Consider the following 16,327-nt stretch of genomic DNA (forward strand, 5'->3'; position numbering starts at 1 on the left):
GGCTAGCATCCCTTGTTCCTGTGGGTACTGTGATAATTAAAGTAGGAAAAGCAGAAAATTCAACCTTCAACAGGAATGTAACAAACAAATTAGAAGCAGGCACACAGCTCATTTATTTTAGATTTTTATCTACTGAAAGGATCCCTGCGGAGTTTTAGATGCACTCGACACGTCTGTTAGACCTCAAGGATGCACACAAGGCATTTTGGTGACTAACAGTGAATGTAAACACAGCTTTTGTTTGTTTGGAAGGAAACTGCATAGTGCCCCTTAAAGTGAACAAAAGGCTTTCATCGGTTACATTTCGACTGTGGAAAAAACACAGATCAGCGTGTCTAATCCTCCTCATGCTTTCCCGGACAAACGCGTTTCACTTCAGAGAGGGGAAACCTTGTCAAAAGGCATCAAATTAATGAAGCAAACAATGGTAATAACTCAATTGCATGCATGCATTAACACCAAGTCACACTGTGAAAATGCTGGCAAGCCTATGTGGTTTGAAATGTTATACATACCTGTCAACATTGGGATTTGAAAATCAAGGAGATTTCCTGGTGTCCCGCCCTGAGCCACCCTTACCATTGTCCACACACTCTTTACATTTAGACAAGGGGACACAGTGAGTCCTGAAATCACCACTAAGCGGCCACTTTCTTTAAATATCAGTGCAACAAGGATCGGGTTGACTAACGTTAAGTGACTCCAGTCAGGTGGTCAGAATCAGAAACCTGGTTGAAAGCGAAATGCTGTGAACATCCCTGCATCACATCAATGAAAACACAAAAGGGCAGATAAATTCAGCACTTAGTTTAATTATGTATCACTTGAAGGATTTGTAGCAGTGATTCTGAGAGAGGCTGCTGGCAAGAGAGACAACTGGTAGCAGAGGGTGATTGAGAAAGTGGATGAGAGAGATGGTATAAATACAGTCATTGGTGGAGCATGTTTCTGACCCTCTCTTAGCAGATTTGTCACTTTTCCCTCTGTGTGATACACTAAAAGCCATGTGGCACATTTCACAAACCGCATGACTCTGACTAACGTTGCTCTACATTAATTGAGATACTTGCAAAAACTTTTAGCCTTTTGGACAAATACTTCAAGAACTCCATAACGGGATAAAACAGCAGGAAAGAGGGGTAAAATATGGGGAAATCTGAGAGAACAAGAGGGTTGACTGGTTTTCTGATCATACAGTGCTTAAGATAAGGTTGTCTCTTATAATCTAAATTGTTAATTCGAGCCTTTTCTGTTGATTGTGCTCAGATCACAGGAATAGACGTGTCCCTGTGACGGTGTGAGCCCAAAATGTAACAAGACCTTGTTGCCTTTAAACAAAAATTTGGGGAAGGCATATTCATTACCCACAGACGACAGTGTTTACCCACATTATTTTAGATTAAAAACTAAAATTATGTTCTTGAGCTCACCTCCATCCATACTCACACTGTCAAATAATTTCAACTTCCTCATTTTTTGAGACATTTTCTCCGTAGAGAGTCGTGACAAAATTCAACTTCTAAAGTTTGCTTCTGAAACTTTGACCAAAGACTTTCCATATTCATATTCAGCGACAGGGTCTTTGAGAGTTTGAAGAGGCTTTAACATAAATACCTCAATTTTCTCTAAGGTATACTCTAGACATTAACAGTTACATGTTGCTGAAGAGGAAAAGGGGGATTTTCAGACCAGTCTACCACCTTTGACCCTCTGCTACCATATTTTATTTTGTCACACACACACACACATACAGAAAAAAGCTTCCTCCCACAAGTTTGAGTGGGAGGCTAAGACTTATGTATATATGTACTTGGGCTAGAATGAATCCATTTTTATTCTGCACACATCGACACAAGCACACACATATACAATTTAAACATAAAACATGAAAGCAAGACAACAACTGCTGTGGGCTACAAAGGGAAAAGAAAACAAAGAAAGAGAGCAAGAAAAGAAAGAGAGAAAGAAAAATGTCTGAAAGCAAGTATGAAAGAGGGAGAGCGGCACTGACGAGAGATGGAGAGACTGAAAGAGCTCAGTGGTAAAGAACGGGAGGTTTTGCACAATGGCTGTTTCTGCCTCCTGTCAAATTATGTTTCAGCATGTAAAAGAGAGTGTGAGCTGCTGCTATATAAAATAGCTATTAACTATTGTCCATCAAGTGACCTTATGTCTCAATATAATGACAAGCTGTGAGCGGCAAAGTAGATTCATGTTAAGGAACGGCTACAAGCAAGAAACACAGAGGCAAATGTCTGTTATTTCCACACCAAACCACAGTTTAAATTATCTGACCATCAAAACTATTTTCAGTGTTTCACAACCGTATCTGCGAGTCTATTTAAACACCATCCTCGCATTATAAATTCCATCATTTGGTGTTACATTAATGATGGAGTTGATGGTGACCGCCTCGAGCGTTGCTGTACAATTTCCTATTACTCCAGTCCAGTTGGGGTGAAATCAGGTGAAAATGATATTTATTTATTTTTAATTTCTGACTCCTAATCCTGTGATCAATCTGAAACCAATCAGACACAGCGGGCGATGGCAGCGGCAAAACAGGCTTTATGGACTGGATTATATCTATGTTTTATTTGGTGGCTTCAGTGGTTCAGTCCATGTTTTAATATAGTGTCATGCATCAATAGATGTAAACTCCATTAGCATGTGGAGCTTTTTAGCTCTGTGGATGCCAATATTGTTTGGTTGGTCCACCACTTTGGTTCAGACTGAAATATCTCAACAACTATTGGATGAAAGAACATGAAATGTGACTGCAAAAGTCACAAATTTAATATTATACTAGTTTTATAGATTTAAAGGAACCCCACAAAGGAGTGATCTCAGCAACATTAAAATGCTGCATACATAGTAATGTATTAGTAACAAGAAGGGCACTGGGAGAGCACAGACCCCCACCAAGATCAATAATCCACTCTTATATGAAAATCTGCAGGGACGACAACTATAATGCTGGATCTATATCCAAAACTATCAGTATTTCACATTTGGATGAATGAAGAGTATAATTAGTCAAATGCTGTGTGTATTTTTGCTAGCATACGTTACCACCATGAATTTGTATTTGTAGTTGTATAATGAATGAATAAATTAGATATTTATTTGGTTAAAAGTGAAAAACAAATCTAGATGAAAACAAAAATCAGAAAAGAAAAAAGAAACAGTCTGTTGGTCATATGTGGATAAGGTGCTCATTGGTCTGGTGCTTGAACCCTGACCTTCTGGTTTGATATGCTGTCATAAGATAAGCACATACAGTTAGTCATACAGCAAGTCAAGTGCCACTAAGACGTCTCTGCGAGAGCAGAACAGAGAGAAGCGGATGTAAGAAAATGGCTACACGGTGCAGCATTTCCCACCAACAGAAAATGGAGCAAATGCGTCCAACACCAGCACCTCTGAAGAACAATAGCCTCCTTATGTAAGCAGCCATGATGCACCGATGATGAGCTCGCTGTGGGAGACGAGATGACGTTTTTGATTTTGAGGTCTGGCTGAATGTATTTGGTAAGAGTGTATTGGTCTGTGTGCGTGTGTGTGTGTGTGTGTGTGTGTGTGTGTGTGTGAAAGACACAGACTTCCGCATGTTCCTGGTTGGTGTGTTGAATGTTGAATGCAAACTTATACTATCAAGCATTTACATCATAGACCTTTAATTTGTATGGTGTGATTTTGGCATTTTACTTAAAAGATCTCAATCCTAGTCCAAGTCCCACTCTGTATCAGTACAGCCTATCAGAGTCGCTGGTTGTAGACGCTTGTTAATGGAAAACTATGTGTAACAACTTATGCTGTTATACACAGTATTGTACATTAAATAGCAGATTATGGAATTATACCTTGTGTTTAATTTAATATTGTTCCCTTCCTTTCTAATTAATTAAGACGACGATTATTTGAACTTCACAGGGAATAACAGAACAGGGTTAGCTGTTAGCTGTCATGCGTCGTGTATGTTGTCAGTTTTAACAGTAGGCTATTGCAGCGCTCCTAGTTTGTACTGTCTATTGTTGGATATTATCATATCATACTACATGTTACAGCACTGTGTGCAGTTCAACACAATGACCCCACCAGGCTAAACAAACACTCGTGTTACTCACATCTTCTCTCTCTTTTTCCTTCTCTAGTCACCTTTTCATTCTAAGCAAATCTCTTTCTGGCACGCAGTCCATTCTTCACCCGACTGGATTACCTGCCAGCACCACCTGCCAAATGTGTACAAGCTTTTAACACTGTGACTCAATTGGCTGGTTTCCATGCCTTTTAAACACACACATGCACACTTGCACACTAAACAGACGCACACACGCGAATGCGTGCCATCCTCAACAGCTGCGTTGAGGTTTGTGTAAAATCAACACTGAAGCTTCCCGCCACACACTAGCTATCAGGTGGAGCTTCTCCACCTTGTTCAGCTGTAAAAGAGGCGCTATTATTAAACCATTTTAATGAAATAGAACAAAAGACAGCAATAGAATAAGAAAAGGACAGAGTGTGCAGCTAATATGCACTTTGGATTTCAGTGACATGTTGAAACTTTTCTAGGTATACAATTGCTTGGCTCATTGATTATTGATAGTTATAGTTGGAGAAGTAGCATAAATTCTGATTTCTGATTTCATCCCACTGAATTAAATGAATTTATTAGTATTAGTAGACACTTCTAAAACACAGCTCCTAACCTGACTGACCACAAAGGCCAGGTCATATGCAAGATCATCACTTACTAATTTTTGCTCTTGAGTTATTATACAAGAGAACAGAAAAAAAGAAAGAATTTTCTGGCCACTTGGGGGCAGTGGAACAAGCTGTAAACACAACATTGACATATTATCACCACATCAAGTTATTCTGATACGTTAGCAAACAGTTAACTACTGTGTTTCCACATCTGGAAGACATGGAGCAACAACAACATTCGTATGAAGTTGAGGTTTCCACCAACTTCTGAGGGAAATACCTCACTCTTTAGCTGCTGAAAGCTCCACTAGGTTCACCAGCTAGTCACTAAGTTTTTGTTTCTGTCTTTTCGCGGTGTGAAGGTAACGTACAATGGGTGTCAGTATGAGTCCAACTGTAACAACTTATGCTGTTATACACAGTATCGTACATTAAATAGCAGATTATGTAATTATAACTTGTGTTTAATTTAATATTGTTCCCTGTCAGTATGAGTCCAGCTTTAATCTAGTTTATGTACTTGTTACACACACTTTGCTCTCATAACACCTTCCCACCTCTTCACATTGTATTACCCTTTATGAGGATAAATCTGGAGTAAATAGCAAATATAGCACAATAACAAGAACATCCAGGAAGCTTTATATGATATATAATATTCAGGGGTCCGTTTCACAAAGCAGGTTCAACAAACTCTGAGTGTAACCCTGAACTCTCAGTTGATCTACTCTGAGATGGGAAACTCTGAGTTTTCGATTCTACAACAGCAGATTTGAGTTAGTTTGATTAACTCAGAGTAGGTTCACCTCGAGTTAAGCGCGTGCACCGCAACTTTAAAAAGACAGCATCAATGGAACCCCGATTTGAGGAGTCACCATGACAACGGGGAAGCGGAAGGCTGCGTACTTCACGCCACTGGAAATTAGACATTTTAATGTGCTCATACAGCGAGTATGAACACGTTTTTAGACGGAAGTCCAACACCGCTGCAGCTGCGAAGGAGAGGGAGACGGCGAGAACATTGCTGCTCGGGTCAATGCGTGAGTATAAATGTAGTCCTTTGAAATCACAATAATATTACAGGGCAAAACTGCTTGAATGGTTTCCTATTAATTTATTTCATTTAGGTGTAATCCAGCAGCTTAAATTGAAATATAAAAACATGGTTCAAACAGGTAAGACCTCTGCATGATCTCATGGAGGTAGCTACCTCATTTTGATCATGTTTTACATTGTAAAGTAAATATTAAGTGGCTCCCTTTCATTGTAAAATTGGTTATATTGTGTTTATATAATGTTTTGTTTTTTGTTAACGAATGAAATAAAATTTAAAAATGAAAAAAAGTGTTCTCATCTATATCATGTTATGTTAAATAATTAAGCCTATATTTAAACTAACACAGACTTTTACTCAGCTAACAGAAAGAAGGCAGATGCACGAAGAACGGGTGGTGGCCTAACACCGATAACTGTCTGGAAAAGCAAGAACATCGTGGTCTGATAACTATCTCCCGACGAATATTTAATTCTCTGCGCAGTATCGCAGAATAAAAAGTCACCACCTACTGTGCCTAATGGACTTCCCACTGACTGATATTTTTATTAACAGACAGCAGAACTATGCCGAAACTCGTCTGCCGACTGAATGAATGAATGAGGAAATGAAATACGGTGTGTGGTTGAAAGAGGGCGGAGACACAGAGAAACTCGAGGTTCATTGAGTGAAACCTGGTCCCGACCAGGTTAGGTTCATAGAGTCAGTTGCGGTAACTGACTCAGAGTTTAACTTACCTCTGTCTGTGAAACAGGCTTGAGTTACCCCTCTTTCTCTGGTTTGACTTACCTTCCTATGTGAAACAGAAAACTCAGAGTTTCCCTCATTTCAGGGTTAACATACTCAGAGTTTTCAGTAAACCTGCTTTGTGAAACGGACCTCTGGATATATCAAAGAACTCCAGTTGCATGGGATCATCACACAAGCTTCAGTTGAATAAGTTGCTATTGCAAAGATGCACATTGTTATATCTGTATTTTCATGCCGCTGTTAACTTTCTTGCACTGGTACAGTGTTTTGGAAAAACATACTTTCCTGTCTGTCAGCATGTTTTGCAGGTGAATGCAGGACCAAAAGGAGAAATGTGTAGCAACTCCTTGTCAGTGTGGCCTGATCCTACTGGTGGGAGACAAAGCACAGTAATAAGCTCAGAGGTCAGCATTTTCTATTTCAGTGACTCCACACACACAAAAAACAATGCACCCGCATGCGCACATACACACTCACACATGCATTCACACACACACACACACACACACACACACACACACACAGTAACTGATAGATTAGATGCAGACATCAGTAATGTGACAGGAAGGATCTCTCCTGCATTCAAATACCACATTCAGCAATGCAGCAATAATGCATTGAACACAGACATTTTTATTGATTTATCTTCTCTGTTATTTAGTGGCCTTTCCTTATTTAACTAAAAAAATTGATTTATGTAATTTTAAGACAGTTGACATTTAGTGTGCACACTGTGTATATATTTAATAATACGTACATACAAATCTTAAAGATAAGTAAAAACTGTGTACACAAACATATCTGACCAGTTTCCAAAATCTACCAGTATTTCCAGTTAAAGTGACATAATTGCAAGTGAAAGTGACAGTGACAGAAACAAACACTGTGTGGAGTATTAGAAGAATGTCCATGTGTGTGGAAGCTCATGTGTGAGTTGAGGATCCGGATGGCCTGAGGATAGAAACGCCTCTTCAGTCTTTGGGTTTTGGTTATGTGCCTGCAGACGTGTCTGTCTGACCTCAGCAGTGTAAACAGTCCATGTTGTTGTTGGGATGCAAAGTGCTTCCTTTGATATTTTGGGCTCTCGGCCTTACCCGTCAGGTGGGAAGAGGTGTTCTGGAGGTGGGTGCAGCTGAATGTACCACTGTCTGTGTGACGGGGCCACAGCTGTTGGAGGAAGTAGAGTTCTGTCTGGATTTTTTGAGTATGTGCTAGGTGTGAAGAGTCCAGAGGTCCGTTTCACAAAGCAGGTTTACTGAAAACTCCGAGTATGTTAACCCTGAAATGAGGGAAACTCTGAGTTTTCTGTTTCACATAGGAAGGTAAGTCAAACCAGAGAAAGAGGGGTAACTCAAGCCTGTTTCACAGACAGAGGTAAGTTAAACTCTGAGTCAGTTACCGCAGTAACTGACTCTATGAACCTAACCTGGTCGGGACCAGGTTTTACTCAATGAACCTCGAGTTTCTCTGTGTCTCCGCCCTCTTTCAACTACACACCGTATTTCACTTCCTCATTCATTCGTTCAGTCAGCAGACGAGTTTTGCCGTAGTTCTGCCGTCTGTCATTTAAAAAAAATCATTAAAAATATCAGTCAGTGGGAAGTCCATTAGGCACAGTAGGTGGTGACTTTTTTCGTTAACATGGCATGTTAACGTCTTTTGATCATGATCCCGTGGATGAAGGTGCAGCGATACTGCGCAGAGAATTAAATATTCGTGGGGAGATAGTTATCAGACCACGATGTTCTTGCTTTTCCAGACAGTTATCGGTTTTAGGCCACCACCCGTTCTTCGTGCATCTGCCTTCTTTCTGTTAGCTGAGTGAAAGTCTGTGTTAGTTTAAATATAGGCTTAATTATTTAACATAACATGATATAGATGAGAACACTTTTTTCATTTTTAAATTTTATTTCATTCGTTAACAAAAAACAAAACATTATATAAACACAATATAACCAATTTTACAATGAAAGGGAGCCACTTAATATTTACTTTACAATGTAAAACATGATCAAAATGAGGTAGCTACCTCCATGAGATCATGCCGAGGTCTTACCTGTTTGAACCATATTTTTATATTTCATTTTAAGCTGCTGCCAAGTGCGCTTCTCCCCCGCGGGATTGTACCTAAATGAAATAAATTAATAGGCGACCATTCAAGCAGTTTTGCCCTGTAATATTATTGTGATTTCAAAGGACTACATTGACCCGAGCAGCAACGTTCTCCCACGCCGTCTCCCTCTCCTTCGCAGCTGCAGCGGTGTTGGACTTCCGTCTAAAAACGTGTTCATATTCGCAGTATGAGTGCATTAAAATGTCTAATACGTGAAGTAGGCAGCCTTCCGCTTCTCTGTTGCCATGGTGACTCCTCAAATCAGGGTCCCATTGATGCTGTCTTTTTAAAGTTGCGGTGCACGCGCTTAACTCCAGGTGAACCTACTCTGAGTTAATCAAACTAACTCAAATCTGCTGTTGTGGAATCAAAAACTCAGAGTTTCCTATCTCAGAGTAGATCAACTGAGAGTTCAGGGTTACACTCAGAGTTTGTTGAACCTGCTTTGTGAAACGGACCTCAGGTGAGGTCCTCCGCGATGTGTAAACCAAGATATCTATCCTCTCCACAGGTTTTATGTTGATCTTTAGCGAGGTATGTTTACTGACCTGCTGTCTTCCTTTTACTTTCTAACATTATGGGTCAGGTTGTGGGACTGGCTCTGTGCCAGGTCCTCTACCTGCTTCAGGTAGGACTGGTCATTGTTGTTGGTGATCAGGTTGGTGATCAGGCCTGTGTCCTCTGTGATTTTATTGGTGGCTTTGCAGTCGTTGTTATACCGCAGGGTGCTTAAACTTTCTGCAACACCGGTTCTGACACTTACTAGGCTGGAAGTCAGTCCACCCACCTGAACCACCTGAGGCCAGTTGGTGAGGGCTTAATTGAGCTGCTGAGCTGTGGTCAATAAATAGGATTCTTGCATAGCTCCCCCCATCCAAATGGGTCAAGGAGGTCGGAGATGCCATCATCGCTGCACCTGTTGGCTCTGTAGGCAAACTGGAGGGAGTCAAATAAACTTATCAGGGATGAAGTCTTTCACCAACCTCTCAAAGCACTACATCACCACTGATGTCAGGGCACCCGGGCGATAGTCGTTCAGGCATGATGGGCTGTTGTTCTTTGGCACAGGAATGATGATGGACTGCTTGAAGTATGAGGGGATGAAGTTTGGGCCAAGGGTTACAGCTGTTTTTTGCCCCCCGTATGACCTTCCTCATGTTGCCCTCAGTCACTGAGAATAGGCGTTCCCTGCTGACGGCAGGAGCTAATATGGCCAGGGGGCTGTTGTTGGTGCCCTTAATGTAGGAGCTTGCATAAAAGATGTTCATCAGTTAGGGAGGGATCCACTTTTGTCAGCACTTCACCACACTTGTACATTCATAGGGTTAACGGGCACATTCCCGGAAAGTTAGCAAGTGCTGAATATTGTCCAACCTCATCTTCTCCTGCAGACATTAGAGACTCCACTTTGGTCACAGACTTTCAGCAGGTTTCACTTGTAGGATTAGCCATAGTTCACAGCGATATGAGTGTGATAATATAGAAGAAAGGACTAATAAAAATAATTCTTCTCATTCTGGGTGAGTCATTTTGGATATATAAGTTTACTAATGTAATGAGGTTTATTTTGCATGCATGTCAGTGCTGTTAAGAACAGAGAGAAATGTCTCTGTTAACAGATTTCATCCCTTTGGAGCAGTACCTGAACATGACACAGTACTGAAGTCCAGAGTGCACATTTGGATTCAACCAGAGCCTTTAGGTGGATGCAGGAGCGGAGGTGGGGCTCCGTGCTCCATGGAATGCTACATGAACATCAGCAATAAGTAACAGAATAGCTTTTAGGTGCGCAGGCATGAAGGCAAAAGAGCAATGATGGCTTAATAACACTCCTGTAACCAAAGGGGTGGGTTAAATATATGTTACAGTGAGACGAGTTTGCCATGTGAGAGTGGACCTGAGATGCCTGAACTAGATTAATTTCTGGTGAACAAATCTCAGATTAAACTCCACTCACTTCCTGATGTATTGTTATTGAGACGCCGTGTTTGGTTTAATGCACACACAAAACCATACACACGAACATATATGGTTGTAATTAACTGCATAAAAACACACACACTGCGTTATGATGGAGACACCAATGATCAATGCGAGAAGTGCTCATCTGTATGATTCGCCTTGCCCTCATAACAAAGCAAAACAACACCTTATTTCATAAATAACATCTTGTTTGCTCCTGATAAAGCAAATCACATTCTCTCTCTCAACAAATGTGGCTCCCAAATCTCATAAACCTCTCCTAACCTTTCATAAATCTCCTTTTTTCTTTTATCCTTTCGTTCTTTGCTTTCTGTCTTTGTGAACCCCTCCCTTTTGGATCCGCGGTGCTGCTTTATTGTCTAGATAAGTCGGGGCCGGTCGGGTTTTTTTTCAAGCACAATGCACTTTTGTTATGAAGGTGGAGGGATTAGTGCTTGAGATTATCTGATATCATCTGTAACTCTTACGGAAAGAGCATATACGGGCTTGGAAAAAAGAAATCACTTTCCCGCCTTCACAATTGCAGACTTTTCTCTCAGCTCCTCCCTTTATTGCTGTTTACATTTCTACATTTGATTAATATCAAAAAGAGTTTCTCTAGATCCTAATGTCGTCATGTCAAAAGGCTTCAAGACAGGAGTAAACAAAGCTCAGAATCCAGACAGACGCAGTTAAATCCAACCAACTACCTGTTCTGATTCGTGCCAGATAAAGGTTTTTGGTTGTGGTGGTATTGCGCAGGATTTGGACCCTCCACAATCATGTCACATTGACAGGGTTTAATAGGGGTCAGGGGCTTTAAACGTCCATGTGCGGTTGAGTTATGATGTTGCTCACGTTGTTATCACTATCAGTCTGGGTTTGATAGACGAGAGAGCGAGAGAGAGAGTGAGAGAGAGAGGAGACAAAGAAGGTGAGCAGGAGTAAATGAGACTGTGTGTGTCGGTGTGTTTATGCAGCGCTCTCCGAGCCGCCTGATTCCTCTCATTATCTTATTCCTGTTTCGCCTCTGAGAAAAACAGTTTTTGTTCCCCAAGCATGGCTCTATCTTTATGGCTATCTCCCTCGAGATGAGTCGCCAGAACACACCAGAATTGAATCCTTAGGAATTTCGATTTTTTTTTCTCCTTCCTGCCTGAGGTCTGTGTTGCCTGGCAAAGAAAGAGCTGGAGCTTATGTGAATAATGACAGAGAGGTAATAAAGCTTTGAATTCACTACTCGATGATAGAGAAAAAGGGCGTTAGAAAGATAGAATAGCAGAATAGGAGAAAGGAGTGGGATGCTTTTAAAACTCTCTTCCCCTCTCCCCTCTGTCTCTTTTCCTCAAAGCAACAAGTGTCTTTTTTTTAAATGTTTCTACTTTCTCTTTTTCTGTGTGTAGAATGACCTTGACTTACCTGAGTGAAAGGAGCAGGATAGAGGGGCTTTAAAAGATGCACTTACCCTGCATTTGAGCGATTTCAAGGCTGCATATACTCACACACACACACACACACACACACACCAGCTGCCTCCATGCCATCTCCCAGTCCCCATCGCATCCCACCAGACCGAAGAGATTGTTTTCTCGTATTTTTCCCTATCCTCTACCCTCTTCCTACACACACATACCTCCCCCCTCTCTCTCCCTGTGTGTCCCTTCCCTTTTTCCCCTCAGTCTAATTATTCAGCAAGCGAGGGAGGCAATCTGCTCTCCCTTGTTGCTGCTCAAGTGCCCATTAGAGGGAACGCGCTTCATCTTTCTAATGAACTGATCACGCTAAATGAGTTGAAAACTCTCTGGCGTTGCTCACGTGTGTGAAAAAAGAGGGTGCAGGGATGAAGGGGATTTAGGGGACAAAAAACGGGAATGTGGGAGTGCAGCGAACTAGAGGAAGGAGAGACGAGTGGCTGTGAGAGTGCTGGGGCTCGCAGAGCGGGCTGTACTGCTCCTGCTCTTTTACTCGGAACGGTTGCAGCTCCACAGTTGCACATTATTTTAATTAAATCTCTGATGCTGAAGAAATGAAACAGGAAAAGGTTCTGTTGCAGGGAGTTTTTGATATCCAGTGCTGTGGTGGATGTCGATTTTAAATATGGAAAGTAAACCAGGGGAACTTCATGTAAGACCAATGAAAGAAACACTAAATGCCAGAAGACAGTTGGAGAAGATAGTGGAACAGAGTCTGGACGTGATGTTATTACTTCGGTTCTCTCCAGCCGGCTAGAACAACATATTGTAACTCCCAAGTTCTCACATAGGGACACTTGCTCAGGACCATTTGCCATCACTTTTTAGGGCACTGGGTGGCCGTTTGGCATCATTTTTCAACATGCAGGGCTCCCTGTCGAGTAAGCAATTATAAACCTGCAACGTCCGCAACAGCTGGTTGGACTTTTCAAAATAAAGCTTGCTGAGAACAATAATAAACTTTTGGTTAAGAGCGTGAAACGATTGTGTTTTGGTTAGGTTTTGGCACCAAAACTACTTGGTTTGGTTTAGGAAAAGATTGTGATTTGACCACCCCAACCTCCTCCATATTTGGACTTTTCCTGCTCATACACTACGTCATTTGACATGTTGGGAGTGAGAACAGGCTGTCTATCAAAGTCTGAAAAATGATGCCAAAGGGTCCATGTGGGATGAGTTGGGAGCGTGAACAGCTTGACTTATAAAATGAATATGGATGAATGCCTCTGTCATGACAATGATTCAGCATTAACAGCTTCAACAATAAAATTCGATCAAAGAAAAACTCCCAATTCAGTGCACAACAGATGACATGATCCAGGGGTGGTGATCAATAGCCTGATATGTGGTCACTGCAGACAATGGATGGCAATGCAGAGTGACAAGGAATGGGAGGAAGAGTGAGAGATGATGGGAGAAGAGGGATAAAGGGAAAAAGAGAAGAGGTAGAAGTGGAGAGGAGGAAGAGAGGAAAAATGGTCCTGTCCCCAGGTTTGGGTTAGAAACACTTATAACTCAGGACCATAGATTATGACAGTCCAATCTTCTGGGCTGCTGCCTGAAAAATAACCACAAGCACCCAGCCGCCACACACACAAACACACACAAGCATGCAGAGGGATAAAGATGGGGATAAAGTGGAATGTAGAGAAATGAAGGGCCAGACGAAAGAGAAAGTGGGAGGCAATGGAAATGAAAGACGGATATGGATATATGCAGAAAAGGTTGAAGTGGAAAGAAAGCAGAACTGTAAGCAGGATTGATGAGAGCATAAAGAGCAAAAGAAGTGTGAGTGTGATGGGAAGGTTTGTGGAAGCAGAAATAACGATAGAAAAGAATTAAATGGGAAGAGCAGAGAACAAACAGAAAAGAAGGGTTACTCAGAGTTAAATGTCCAATTTCGCTCTGTGGGACAGCACCATCTTCCAAAATATTGTTGCCCCAGCATGTGACTGCAGTGTTTTCATTTATTTCTCGTACTTCTTGTGACCAGGCGCTGTCTCATTGAGATTTTAAAAAAAAGTCTTTTGCAAAGCATACCTGGACAACAGGGCAGCAAAAATACCATAAAAAACACAAGACACAACAGCATCAGACAAACAAACGAGACTCTGAGAGTCCAGAAAGTAAGGAAGTGCACAGACACTGAAAAATAAAACTGCATCCTAGCCCTTAAGTTATCTATGAATGTGATTTTACCTCAGAAATTTACACATTCAATTTTGCAATCACTCTGTAATTAGCAGCACATAGAGGGGGTAGACTACCTATAAGTCTACCCTGTTGATACAAATGTAGGGAACTGCAGTCATCTGTAGGATGTACTGCAGGTGCTGGTCATAATGAATGCAGTCTCAGGATAGGCTACAATTTTCATGGCACAAAGAGTGCTTCTGTTGACAAAAAAAGTACCTCCTTAAAAACCGATGAAATATTTTCAACGCCACGTAGACTGCTACGGTACACTGAGAGCAGCAACTAGAGGTGCCTCTGTTTTTCCTGATTCTGCTTTAGACTCAAAGTGTCAGCTCACAGAAAAAAGCGTATTTTCACTCACTTTTAACTTCATTAAATCACTCAAATTTTAGTCATACACAATCAGTTATTATTGAAGAGAAATTAAATCTAACACTATCTATTCATCCTTGTCCCATTTTATTGTGTGTATTGGAACAGATGTTTTTTTTACCCCTTTTCCCAGAGAAAATCCAGTAATTCTGTTCACCAGTCCAAATAAAAATATGACAAAAATCTATGACTTAAACCAGGACTCTCATGTGATGTCATGTCAGCAGTTCAAATGGCTCTGAACCATGAGGGGACATGTCCAATTCATGACAATGGTCTCATTCTTTATTTACTTTAATACAGAAACATCTCTGAGGATGATGATTTTATCAGATTCCTGGACTTTTAAAAGGCTTCTCTATACGGTGGAGTTCATCTTTTGTTAAAGGTTTTTGATTGGCAGATAGTTACGGCTCAATGGGGGGATGATACATCATTTTTTGTGAATGAGGAAGAGGAAATTTCTAGGTTTGAAAAAAAAATCCTTTTATCAGGACATTAATAGTACTGTTTGGGTTTATTTGTACAGGCTTTCTAAGGGACTTTCTCAATTCAAAGTTGTTCTAAGAAAAACTCTTCAGAGGTCGGCTATAACCAGGAAATTGTTTCTTGGAAGCGATGTTGCCGCTGAATTTTCAGAACACAATTTTTGTAACGCTGTGAGCTTGCCATTCGTGTCAAGGTGCTGCAATGATGCACATTATAGCTCTCCAATGTGGCTCTCAAAAGCTGCTTTCAGACAAATCTGACCAGGTTTTACACCAACTGTCCCTGAGCTCGCAAACTTCCCAACTATTGCTGAACATGAATACGTTCAAGGACACATTCAAAATTCAGATACAACGAAATTCTAAGATTGGACGATGCTGGGGAATTGGAGAGAGTCAAACCTCAGACGGCAGTGTAGCATCAAAGGTGTTTTCTACAGACTGAATGACCACCAAATGTTGACAGACCGCCTCGTGTGAGAAATAAGCTATGGACATGTATGACTGAAGTGTGGAAAACAATCCAATCATACATTTCTGTCAGGAAGTGGGGACTAAGGGGGATCTATGGGAGAACTAAGGGTTGAATCCAAATGCAGACACTCAGGGTGCAGATATAATTTTAACACATTTATTTAACTCAAGGACAAAAACCAAGGAAAACCAAAACTCCTGCTACTAGGGAAAACACACACTAGGGTAAAGGGTTACACAGAGAACAAAGACAACACAGGGAAACTTTGAATAAACAAAATTGATAACAAACACTGACAATGAACGTGAGGTGGCTAGACAAGACGATACTAGAACACACTAGGGCTGGAGCATGACTAAAGACAAACACTCACTAACATGGACAACGGGACGGCATGAAATACATGAACTGTGGCATGGTGAATATAGCAAGGAAACTTTAACATAGGCTGAGGTATGACAGAGACAAAGACATAACTTGACAACACGTACTTGGACCAGACAATACCAGGATAAAGACTCACAGGGTAAGAAAGGTAACACAGACAATACTAAGGACGGTGGAACACTACATAAAACAAGACATGAACATGAACAAAGACAAGAACAAGACAAGAAACAAACTTACGAGAACTGTGGCAACACTCACTTACAGGACTAGGGCTATGGCTATGACTGTGGCAAGGTAACATGGGACAAGGAATCACAGACAACGACCCGACAAAGACTGGAGGGAAGA

This window comes from Chelmon rostratus, chromosome 3 (assembly GCF_017976325.1).
Source record: "Chelmon rostratus isolate fCheRos1 chromosome 3, fCheRos1.pri, whole genome shotgun sequence".
NCBI classification, from domain to species: domain Eukaryota; kingdom Metazoa; phylum Chordata; class Actinopteri; order Chaetodontiformes; family Chaetodontidae; genus Chelmon; species Chelmon rostratus.